Here is a 10,422-nt window from a genome sequence, read left to right on the forward strand (position 1 = left end):
CCTGAAACTACTCCAAGCTAAGCACGCTTAACTTTGGAGTTCTTTCCAAATGGGCTCCTGGAAAAGAAGGAATTCCTTATTGATATGAGTAGTCTATCATCCCTAATAAGCCAGGATATCACACACTGAAGCTATCTTTTGAAGATTATTTTGTCTGCCATGGATAATTTTGGTTGATGTTTAGCCTGTTGTGCTTAACATGCTTCTCGATGTACGTACACATGACAATTTTGGGAACGACTGTTGTTTTCTATCGAGGTTAGTTTCATCGCATGGCTTATATCTGCTCACTGTTCAGGATATCGGTAGCTAGTACCATATAGGCCGGGGGCTAATAAGGGACTAATCAGTGAATCGGACTTTTAGCTAAATATATCTGCAACCCATGTATTGTTAGGTTAACTAGGGCCATATGTAATATATCTGAGGCTACATAGCAACATGCACTATACTTATTGTCTAAATATGCAATCCTAGGCTACATAGCAACAAGAAAGAGTGTTACATTAATGTTCTAATGATGTCTAGATATACGTAGAAGAGCAGCAACAGCAACAACAACAACAACACAACACTGTTTGGATACTCAAGTTAGCTAGAGGTTGGAGTTAGTTTCTAGCTCATGACTAACCCTGAACTAACTCCATCCAAAGAGTTGTTTGGACGGCAGGTTAGATTGACAATAAATCCACTAGGAGAACTAGCTCCAATTAGCACCTCTTGGGTTGGATAGTTTTTTTGGGTGGGTTATAGATGCAAATAGCTCAAACTAGCCCTCATGTTTAGATATACTTTAGGGCTATTTGAGCCCGAACTAGCTCAAACTAACTGTAACCCATGGATACAACAACAGTTCATTAGCCGATAATTTGTAAGAATGCACTAAACTCTTTCCGGCCCATAATATAAGATGTTAATTCATCTAATATGTGAGTATATTGGATGTTATAAGATACACCCTCCGTTCCTAAATTGTAACATCCCAATTTTTAATTTGGATGTTATACATAGGTCATCATATGCATATCATATTTTAACTGCATTTTGTTTGTGATCCTACAAATCTCAAGCAACTCAAGGAGAGAGTTGGGGATTTCATTTATTTTCATATTTGACTTTTTCTCAAATTGGAAAAGAGGGATCATTTTGATTTTACTATTTTCTCTCCAATTATTTCCAATATTAAAAATAAGAGAGGGAAGATAATATGACTTCTTCAAAAAGAGAGGAATATTGGAGGTAACATTTTAAAATCAAATAAATATTTTATTTGGATTTTATTTTTAGGCCAGAAAAATGTTCACTTTGTTCTAAATATTTTTATTTAGACGATGAATTGTTTTTGGCATTTTTAGATTTCTTTATATTTTATTAGGATTTTTTCTTCGGCAGAATTTATTTTAAAAAAAAGTTTCCGCCCGACTGGGCCAAAGGCCCAGCCGAGTCGGGCCGAAGCCACAACGCCGCCGCCTTCCTCCCGTGGCCGCCGTGCGTGGCACGGACGCCGAGGAGGAGTCCGAGCCGGACTCCACCCCGCACCACCCCTCGCGCAAGCCCCCCGGCCTCTTTAAATAGGGTCGAGGCCCCGCCGCCCTCTCCACCCCGCAACCGCACCACCGCAGCCGCCTGCCGCCGACTGCCCGCAGCCGCGCCGCCACCTTGCGCCGTCGTCGCGGGACACCACCGCCGGACCTCGCCGCCCCACCGAATTCTGCCGCTGTCGCCAGAGCCGCCCGTCCCGCCGGATCTCACCGCCGACCGCCGGTTTTCGAGAACCGGTAAAAAACCGACAAAATCGTCGCCCCGTTTTTTTGTTAGATCGGTAAGTTTGGTTTTTTTGGTTTCGCCAATTAGCGAACGTTCACCTGAACATCCCTGTTAGCGAACACATTCACCCGTTTGTCCCTGATTGTGAACGTTCATTTGTTAGTGTTTTTCTTTTTAATTTATTTTTCTTCCAGGGACCTATTACGTCTTGAGCACTGCGTTGGTTTTCCCTTGAAGAGGAAAGGGTGATGCAGCAAAGTAGCGTAAGTATTCCCCTCAGTTTCTGAGAACCAAGGTATCAATCCAGTAGGAGACTACACGCAAATCGCCTCGCACCTACACAAACAAATAAGAACCTTGCAGCCAACGCGATAAAGGGGTTGTCAATCCCTTCACGGCCACTTGCAAAAGTGAGGTCTGATAGAGATAATAAGATAAATATTTTTGGTATTTTTATCATATAGATTGAAATTAAAGTTTGCCAAGTAAAATAGATTGGAAACTTATATGATGGAAAATAGACCCGGGGGCCATAGGTTTCACTAGTGGATTCTCTCAAAATAGCATAAGTATTACAGTGGGTAAACAAATTACTATTGAGCAATTGATAGAAAAGTGAATAATTATGAGAATATCTAGGCATGATCATGTATATAGGCATCACGTCCGTGACAAGTAGACCGAAACGATTCTGCATCTACTACTATTACTCCACATATCGACCGCTATCCAGCATGCATCTAGAGTATTAAGTTCATAAGAACAGAGTAACGCATTAGGCAAGATGACATGATGTAGAGGGATAAACTCAAGCAATATGAAGCCCATCTGTTTATCCTCGATGGCAACAATACAATACGTGCCTTGCTACCCCTGCTGTCACTGGGAAAGGACACCGCAAGATTGAACCCAGAGCTAAGCACTTCTCCCATTGCAAGAAAGATCAATCTAGTAGGCCAAACCAAATTGATAATTTGAAGAGACTTGCAAAGATAGCAAATCATACATAAAACAATTCAGAGAAGAACCAAATATTGTTCATAGATAATCTTGATCATAAACCCACAATTCATTAGATCACGACAAACACACCGCAAAAAGAATTACATCGAATAGATCTCCAAGAAGATCGAGGAGAACTTTGTATTGAGATCCAAACAGAGAGAATCCATCTAGGTAGTAACTATGGACCCGAAGGTCTGCGGTAAACTACTCACACATCATCGGAGAGGCTATGGTGTTGATGTAGAAGCCCTCCATGATCGATTCTCCCTCCGGCGGAGCTCCGAAAAAGGCCCCAAGATGGGATTTCTTTGGTATAGAAGGTTGCGGCGGTGGAAATAGGGTTTCGTGGTGCTCTCGGATGTTTTTTGGGTATGTGAGTATATATAGGCGAAAGAAGTCGGTTAGGGGAGCCACGAGGGGCCCACGAGGGTGGGGGGCGCGCCTACCCCCCTGGGCGCGCCTCCCTGCCTCATGGCCTCCTGGATTGCGTTTGTTCCAAAAATCACTTTCCCGAAGGTTTCGTTCCGTTTGGATTCCGTTTGATATTCCTTTTCTGCGAAACACTGAAATAGGCAAAAAACAGCAATTTGCACTGGGCCTTTGGTTAGTAGGTTAGTCCCAAAAATAATATAAAAGTGTATAATAAAGCCCATAAACATCCAAAACAGATAATATAATAGCATCGAACAATTAAAAATTATAGATACATTGGAGACGTATCAAGCATCCCCAAGCTTAATTGATGCTCGTCCTCGAGTAGGTGAATGATAAAAACAGAATTTTTGATGTGGAATGCTACCTAGCATAATTTTTATGTAATTTTCTTTATTGTGGCATGAATGTTCAGATCCGAAAGATTCAAGATAAAAGTTTAATATTGACATAAAAATAATAATACTTCAAGCATACTAACTAAGCAATTCTGTCTTCTCAAAATAACATGGCCAAAGAAAGTTCATCCCTACAAAATCATATAGTTTGGTCATGCTCCATTTTCGTCACACAAGAATGCTCTCATCATGCACAACCCCGATGACAAGCCAAGGAATTGTTTCATACTTTAGTAATCTCAAACTTTTTTCAACTTTCATGCAATACATGAGTGTGAGCCATGGATATAGCACTATGGGTGGAATAGAGTATAATGATGAGGGTTATATGGAGAAGACAAAAAAGGAGAAAGTCTCACATTGACGCGGCTAATCAATGGGCTAGGGAGATGCCCATCAATTGATGTCAATGCAAGGAGTAGGGATTGCCATGCAACGGATGCACTAGAGCTATAAATGTATGAAAGCTCAACAAAAGAAACTAAGTGGGTGTGCATCCAACTTGCTTGCCCACGAAGACCTAGGGCATTTGAGGAAGCCCATTGTTGGAATATACAAGCCAAGTTCTATAATGAAAAATTCCCACTAGTATATGAAAGTGACAAAACAAGAGACTCTCTATCATAAAGATCATGGTGCTACTTTGAAGCACAAGTGTGAAAAAAGGATAGTAGCATTGTCCCTTTTTATTTTTTCTCTTTTTTTGGGCCTCTCCTTTTTTATTTGGCCTTTCTCCCTTCTCTTTTTTTATTTGGGACAATGCTCTATTAATGATGATCATCACACTTTTATTTATTTACAACTCAATGATTACAACTCGATACTAGAACAAAATATGACTCTATATCACTAGTAGAAAAAGACCCTTTAGTCCGGTTCCAGAACCGAGACTAAAGGCCCTCCACGTGGCCGCTGCCTGGAGGTCCACCTTTAGTCCCGGTTGGTAACACCAACCGGTACTAAAGGAAATTTTATGATTTTTTTGTTGAAATTTTTTGTTGAAATTTTTTTGAATTTTTTTTGGTTTTCAAATTTCTGAATTATTTTAACCTCTAATCTCTAATCACCCCTCATCACTACTCAATTTAACCTCTAATCTCTAATCACCCCTCATCATTCCAAATCATCTAACTTCCCGGACGGTCACCCATCCTCTCACTACTCCAGCCTAAGCACGCTTAACTTCCGGGTTCTATTCTCCCTCGCTTCCAAGTCTGCACTTGTTGTTTTCCTGACAATAGTAAGATGTCAATCCTATTAACCCTCGGGAATTTAGCTTGAGCATGAAGTCACACATTTCACTGTTTGAGTTTGAAACTATTGTTCTAAAAAACAATATTTATTTAGTAACACTAATATTTCTTGAATAAGTAGTTTGACCACAGTTTCACCACAGTTTGACCATAGTTTGACCAATGTTTGACTAGATTTAACCAAAATTCAAAAAAACTGAAATAATTATTTAGTAACACTAATATTTCATGAATAAGTAGTTTGACCACAGTTTGACCAAAATTCAAAAAAAACCGAAATAATTATTTAGTAACACTAATATGCTTGAATAATTATTTAGTAACACTAATACTTTTTGAATAAGTAGTTTGACCATAGTTTGACCAGATTTAACAAAAATAAAAAAACTGAAATTTGAGTATAACTTTTTTTCCTTTTAGAATCTTTTAGAATTTGAGGATTCTAAAAATTTGCAAACAGGCCGTGGGTGGTCAAAATCGGATGTGGATTTTCGTGCTGAACATTTCGATATGTTATACGTTTTTTTCTGACATCGTATGCAAAAGTTATAGTCGTTTTACATTTTCCCTGCACTTTTTGCAAAACATGTCCAAATTTAAGTTTTTAAATTTTCCTAACTAGTAGATGTGGTGACATAACTACATCTCGAAGGATTTTAACTTTTGAAGTTTTTAGCATTTTCTTTTGCTTTTTACAAAACTGAAAAGGTGATACACGAAGGGGGGGGGGGTAGGATTTGAAAATTGCACCATTAGTACCGGTTCCTGGCACGAACCGGTAATAAAGGTCTCAACCCCATTAGCACCGGTTCATGGCACGAACCGGTACTAAAGGTTAGACCTTTAGTACCGGTTCGTGGCACCAACCGGGACTAAAGGTCCCATTTGAACTGGGAGTAATGCCTGTACGGTGCCCTCGCCGCTCGAACCGGGACTAATGCTCACATTAGTCCCGGTTCGTAATGCAACCGGGATTAATGCTCTTTTCTGGCCGAAAGAAAGCCCTGTTTTCTACTAGTGTATGAATGCCTCCGGCGGTGTACCGGGATGGGCAATGAATCAAGAGTGATATGTATGATAAATTATGCATGGTGGCTTTGCCACAATATACGATGTCAACTACATGATCATGCAAGGCAATACGATAATGATGAATTGTGTCATAATAAATGAAACGATGGAAAGTTGCATGGCAATATATCTCGGAATGGCTATGGAAATACCATAATAGGTTGGTATGGTGGCTGTTTTGAGGAAGATATAAGGAGCTTTATGTGTGATAGTGCGTATCACATCACGGGGTTTGGATGCACCGGCGAAGTTCGCACCAACTCTCAAGGTGAGAAAGGGCAATGCACGGTACCAAAGAGGCTACCAATGATGGAAAGGTGAGAGTGCGTATAATCCATGGACTCAACATTAGTCATAAAGAACTCACATACTTATTGCAAAAATCTACAAGTCATCAAAAATGAAGCATTATGCGCATGCTCCTAGGGGGATAGATTGGTAGGAAAAGACCATCGCTCGTCCCCGACCGCCACTCATAAGGATGACAATCAAAGAACACCTCATGTTTCAAATTTGTTACACAACGGTTACCATACGTGCATGCTACGGGACTTGCAAACTTCAACACAAGTATTTCTCAAATTCACAACTACTCAACTAACACGACTCTAATATTACCATCTTCATATCTCAAAACAATCATCAAGTATCAAACTTCTCATAGTATTCAATGCACTTTAATGAAAGTTTTTATTATACCAATCTTGGATGCCTCTCAGATTAGGGCTAATTTTATAGCCAAAGCAAACTACCATGCTATTCCAAAGGATTCTCAAAAGAATATAAGTGAAGCATGAGAGATCAATAATTTCTATAAAATAAAACCACCACCGTGCTGTAAAAGATATAAGTGAAGCACTAGAGCAAAATTATCTAGCTCAAAAGATATAAGTGAAGCACATAGAGTATTCTAATAAATTCCGATTCATGTGTGTCTCTCCCAAAAGGTGTGTACAACAAGTATGATTGTGGTAAACTAGGAAGCAAAGACTCAAATAATAAAATACGCTCCAAGCAAAACACATATCATGTGGTGAATAAAAATATAGCATCAAGTAAAGTTACCGATGGACGAAGACGAAAGAGGGGATGCCTTCCGGGGCATCCCCAAGCATAGGCTTTTGGTTGTCCTTGAATTTTACCTTGGGGTGCCTTGGGCATCGCCAATCTTAGGCTCTTGCCACTCCTTATTCCATAATCCATTAAATCTTTACCCAAAACTTGAAAACTTCACAACACAAAACTCAACAGAAAATCTCATGAGCTCTGTTAGTATAAAAAAACAAACCAAAACTTAAGGTACTTTAATGAACTAATTCTTTATTTGTATTGGTCTTAAACCTACTGTATTCCAACTTCTCTATGGTTCATACCCCCCGATACTAGCCATAGATTCATCAAAATAAGCAAACAACACACGAAAAACAGAATCTGTCAAAAACAGAACAACCTGTAGTAATCTGTAGGTTTAGAATACTTATGTAACCCCAGAAATTCTGAAATAAATTGGTGGACGTGAGGATTTGTCTACTAATCATATTCAAAAATAATCAACCTAATCACACTCTCCAGTAAAAAAATGGTAGCAAATCTCGTGAGCGCTAAAGATTCTGTTTTTTACAGCAAGATCGCAAAAACTTCCCCCGAGTCTTCCCAAAGGTTCTACTTGGCACAAACACTAATTAAAAGCATAAAACCACATATAAAGATAAGCTAGATGAACTATTCATTACTAAACAGAACCAAAAAGCAATAAACAAAGATAAAATTGGGTTGCCTCCCAACAAGCGCTATCGTTTAACGCCCCTAGCTAGGCATAAACACAAGAATCTAGGTATTGTCATCTTTGGTATGCAATCCATAAGTGGCTCTCATAATAGATTCATAAGGTAATTTTTTTCTTTCTAAGAAAGCGTTCCATGCCTTTCCTTAATGGAAATTGGAATCTAATATTTTCTTCTTTCATATCAATAATTGCACCGATCGTTCTAAGGAAAGGTCTACCAAGAACAATAGGACATGTAGGATTGCAATCTATGTCAAGAACAATGAAATCTACAGGCACATAATTCCTATTTGCAACAATAAGAATATCATTAATACTTCCCATAGGTTTCTTAATGGTGGAATCCGCAAGATGCAAGTTTAAAGAACAATCATCAAGTTCGCGGAAATCTAACACATCACACAAAGTTTTTGGAATCGTGGAAACACTAGCACCCAAATCACACAAAGCATAGAATCCATGATCTTTAATATTAATTTTAATAGTAGGTTCCCACTCATCATAAAGTTTTCTAGGGATAGAAACTTCTAATTCAAGCTTTTCTTCATAAGATTGCATTAAAGCATCAACGATATGTTTGGTAAAAGCTTTATTTTGACTATAAGCATGAGGAGAATTTAACACGGTTTCCAACAAGGAAATACAATCTATTAAAGAACAATTATCATGATTAAATTCCTTGAAATCCAAAATAGTGGTTTCATTGCTATGTAAAGTTTTGACCTCTTCAATCCCAATTTTACCAATTTTTGCATCAGGATTTAAAATTTCAGAATCATTGGGACGCCTTTTAACTAAAGTTGACTCATCTCCAGTCCGATCATTATCAAGATTCATATTGCAAAACAAAGATTTAATAGGAGACACATTAATCACTTTTAGATCTTCATTCCTATTACCTTCTAGATCTTTCGGTTTGGCGGCCATCTTATTAACTAAGGTGGCCTGGTTATCCGAAATTTGGGCTATTAATTTTTCAAATGAGCAAACTGAGATTTCAAACCATAAAATTCCTTAGTCATGTCATCAAGATCTTTATTCATGTACTCCATGAAGCCTTTTTGTTCTTCAAGCTCGTTTCTAAAGAAATTATTATGCTCAAATTGCAAAGTCATAAAGCTTCTGATGTTGTTTTCAATTTCTTCCAACCTTCTAAGGTGAGGATCAATGTTTTTAGACACGGCCATTAGGGCAAACAGTCAACAAGAAGCAAACGAAAAAACGAACGAAAAAAGAGGGCGAATAAAACGGCAAGGGTGAAGTGGGGGAGAGGAAAACGAGAGGCAAATGGCAAATAATGTAATGCGAGGGATAAGAGTTTGTGATGGGTACTTGGTATGTCTAGACTTGACTTGACTTGGAGTAGATCTCCCCGGCAACGGCGCCAGAAATCCTTGTTGCTACCTCTTGAGCACTGCATTGGTTTTCCCTTGAAGAGGAAGGGGTGATGCAGCAAAGTAGCATAAGTATTTCCCTCAGTTTTTGAGAACCAAGGTATCAATCCAGTAGGAGACTACACGCAAGTCGCCTCGCACCTACACAAAAAAATAAGAACCTTGCAACCAACCCGATAAAGGGGTTGTCAATCCCTTCACGACCGCTTGCAAAAGTGAGGTCTGATAGAGATAATAAGATAAATATTTTTGGTATTTTTATGATATAGATTGAAAGGAAAGATTGCAAAGTAAAATAGATTGGAAACTTATATGATGGAAAATAGACCCGGGGCCGTAGGTTTCACTAGTGGCTTATCACAAAATAGCATAAGTATTATGATGGGAAAACAAATTACTGTCGAGCAATTGATATAAAAGTGCATAATTGGGAGAATATCTAGGCATGATCATGTATATAGGCATCATGTCCGTGACAAGTAGACCGAAACGATTCTGCATCTACTACTATTACTCCACACATCGACCGCTATCCAGCATGCATCTAGAGTATTAAGTTCATAAGAACAGAGTAATGCATTAAGCAAGATGACATGATGTAGAGGGATAAACTCAAGCAATATGTTATAAACCCCATCTTTTTATCCTCGATGGCAACAATACAATACATGCCTTGCTGCCCCTACGGTCACTAGGAAAGGACACCACAAGACTGAACCCAAAGCTAAGCACTTATCCCATTGCAAGAAAGGTCTATCTAGTAGGCCAAACCAAACTGATAATTCAAAGAGACTTGCAAAGATAACAAAGCATACATAAAAGAATTCAGTGACGAACCAAATATTGTTCATAGATAATCTTGATCATAAACCCACAATTCATCGGATCTCGACAAACACACCGCAAAAAGAATTACATCCAATAGATATCCATGAAAATCAAGGAGAACTTTGTATTGAGATCCAAAGAGAGAGAAGAAGCCATCTAGCTAATAACTATGGACCCGAAGGTCTGTGGTAAACTACTCACACCTCATCAGAGAGGCTATGGTGTTGATGTAGAAGCCCTCTGTGATCGATTCCCCCACCGACGGAGCTCCGCAAAAGGCCCCAAGATGGGATCTCTTGGGTACAGAAGGTTGCGGCAGTGGAGATAGGGTTTCGTGGTGCTCTCGGATGTTTTCGGGGTATATGTGTATATATAGACGAAAGAATTCAGTCAAGGGAGCCACGAGGGTGGGGGCGCGCCTGCCCCCCTGAGCGCGCATCCCTGCCTTGTGGCCTCCTTGATCGATGCTTCCTTGACGTCCACTCCAA

Source organism: Triticum urartu, chromosome 3 (assembly GCF_003073215.2).
Source record: "Triticum urartu cultivar G1812 chromosome 3, Tu2.1, whole genome shotgun sequence".
NCBI classification, from domain to species: domain Eukaryota; kingdom Viridiplantae; phylum Streptophyta; class Magnoliopsida; order Poales; family Poaceae; genus Triticum; species Triticum urartu.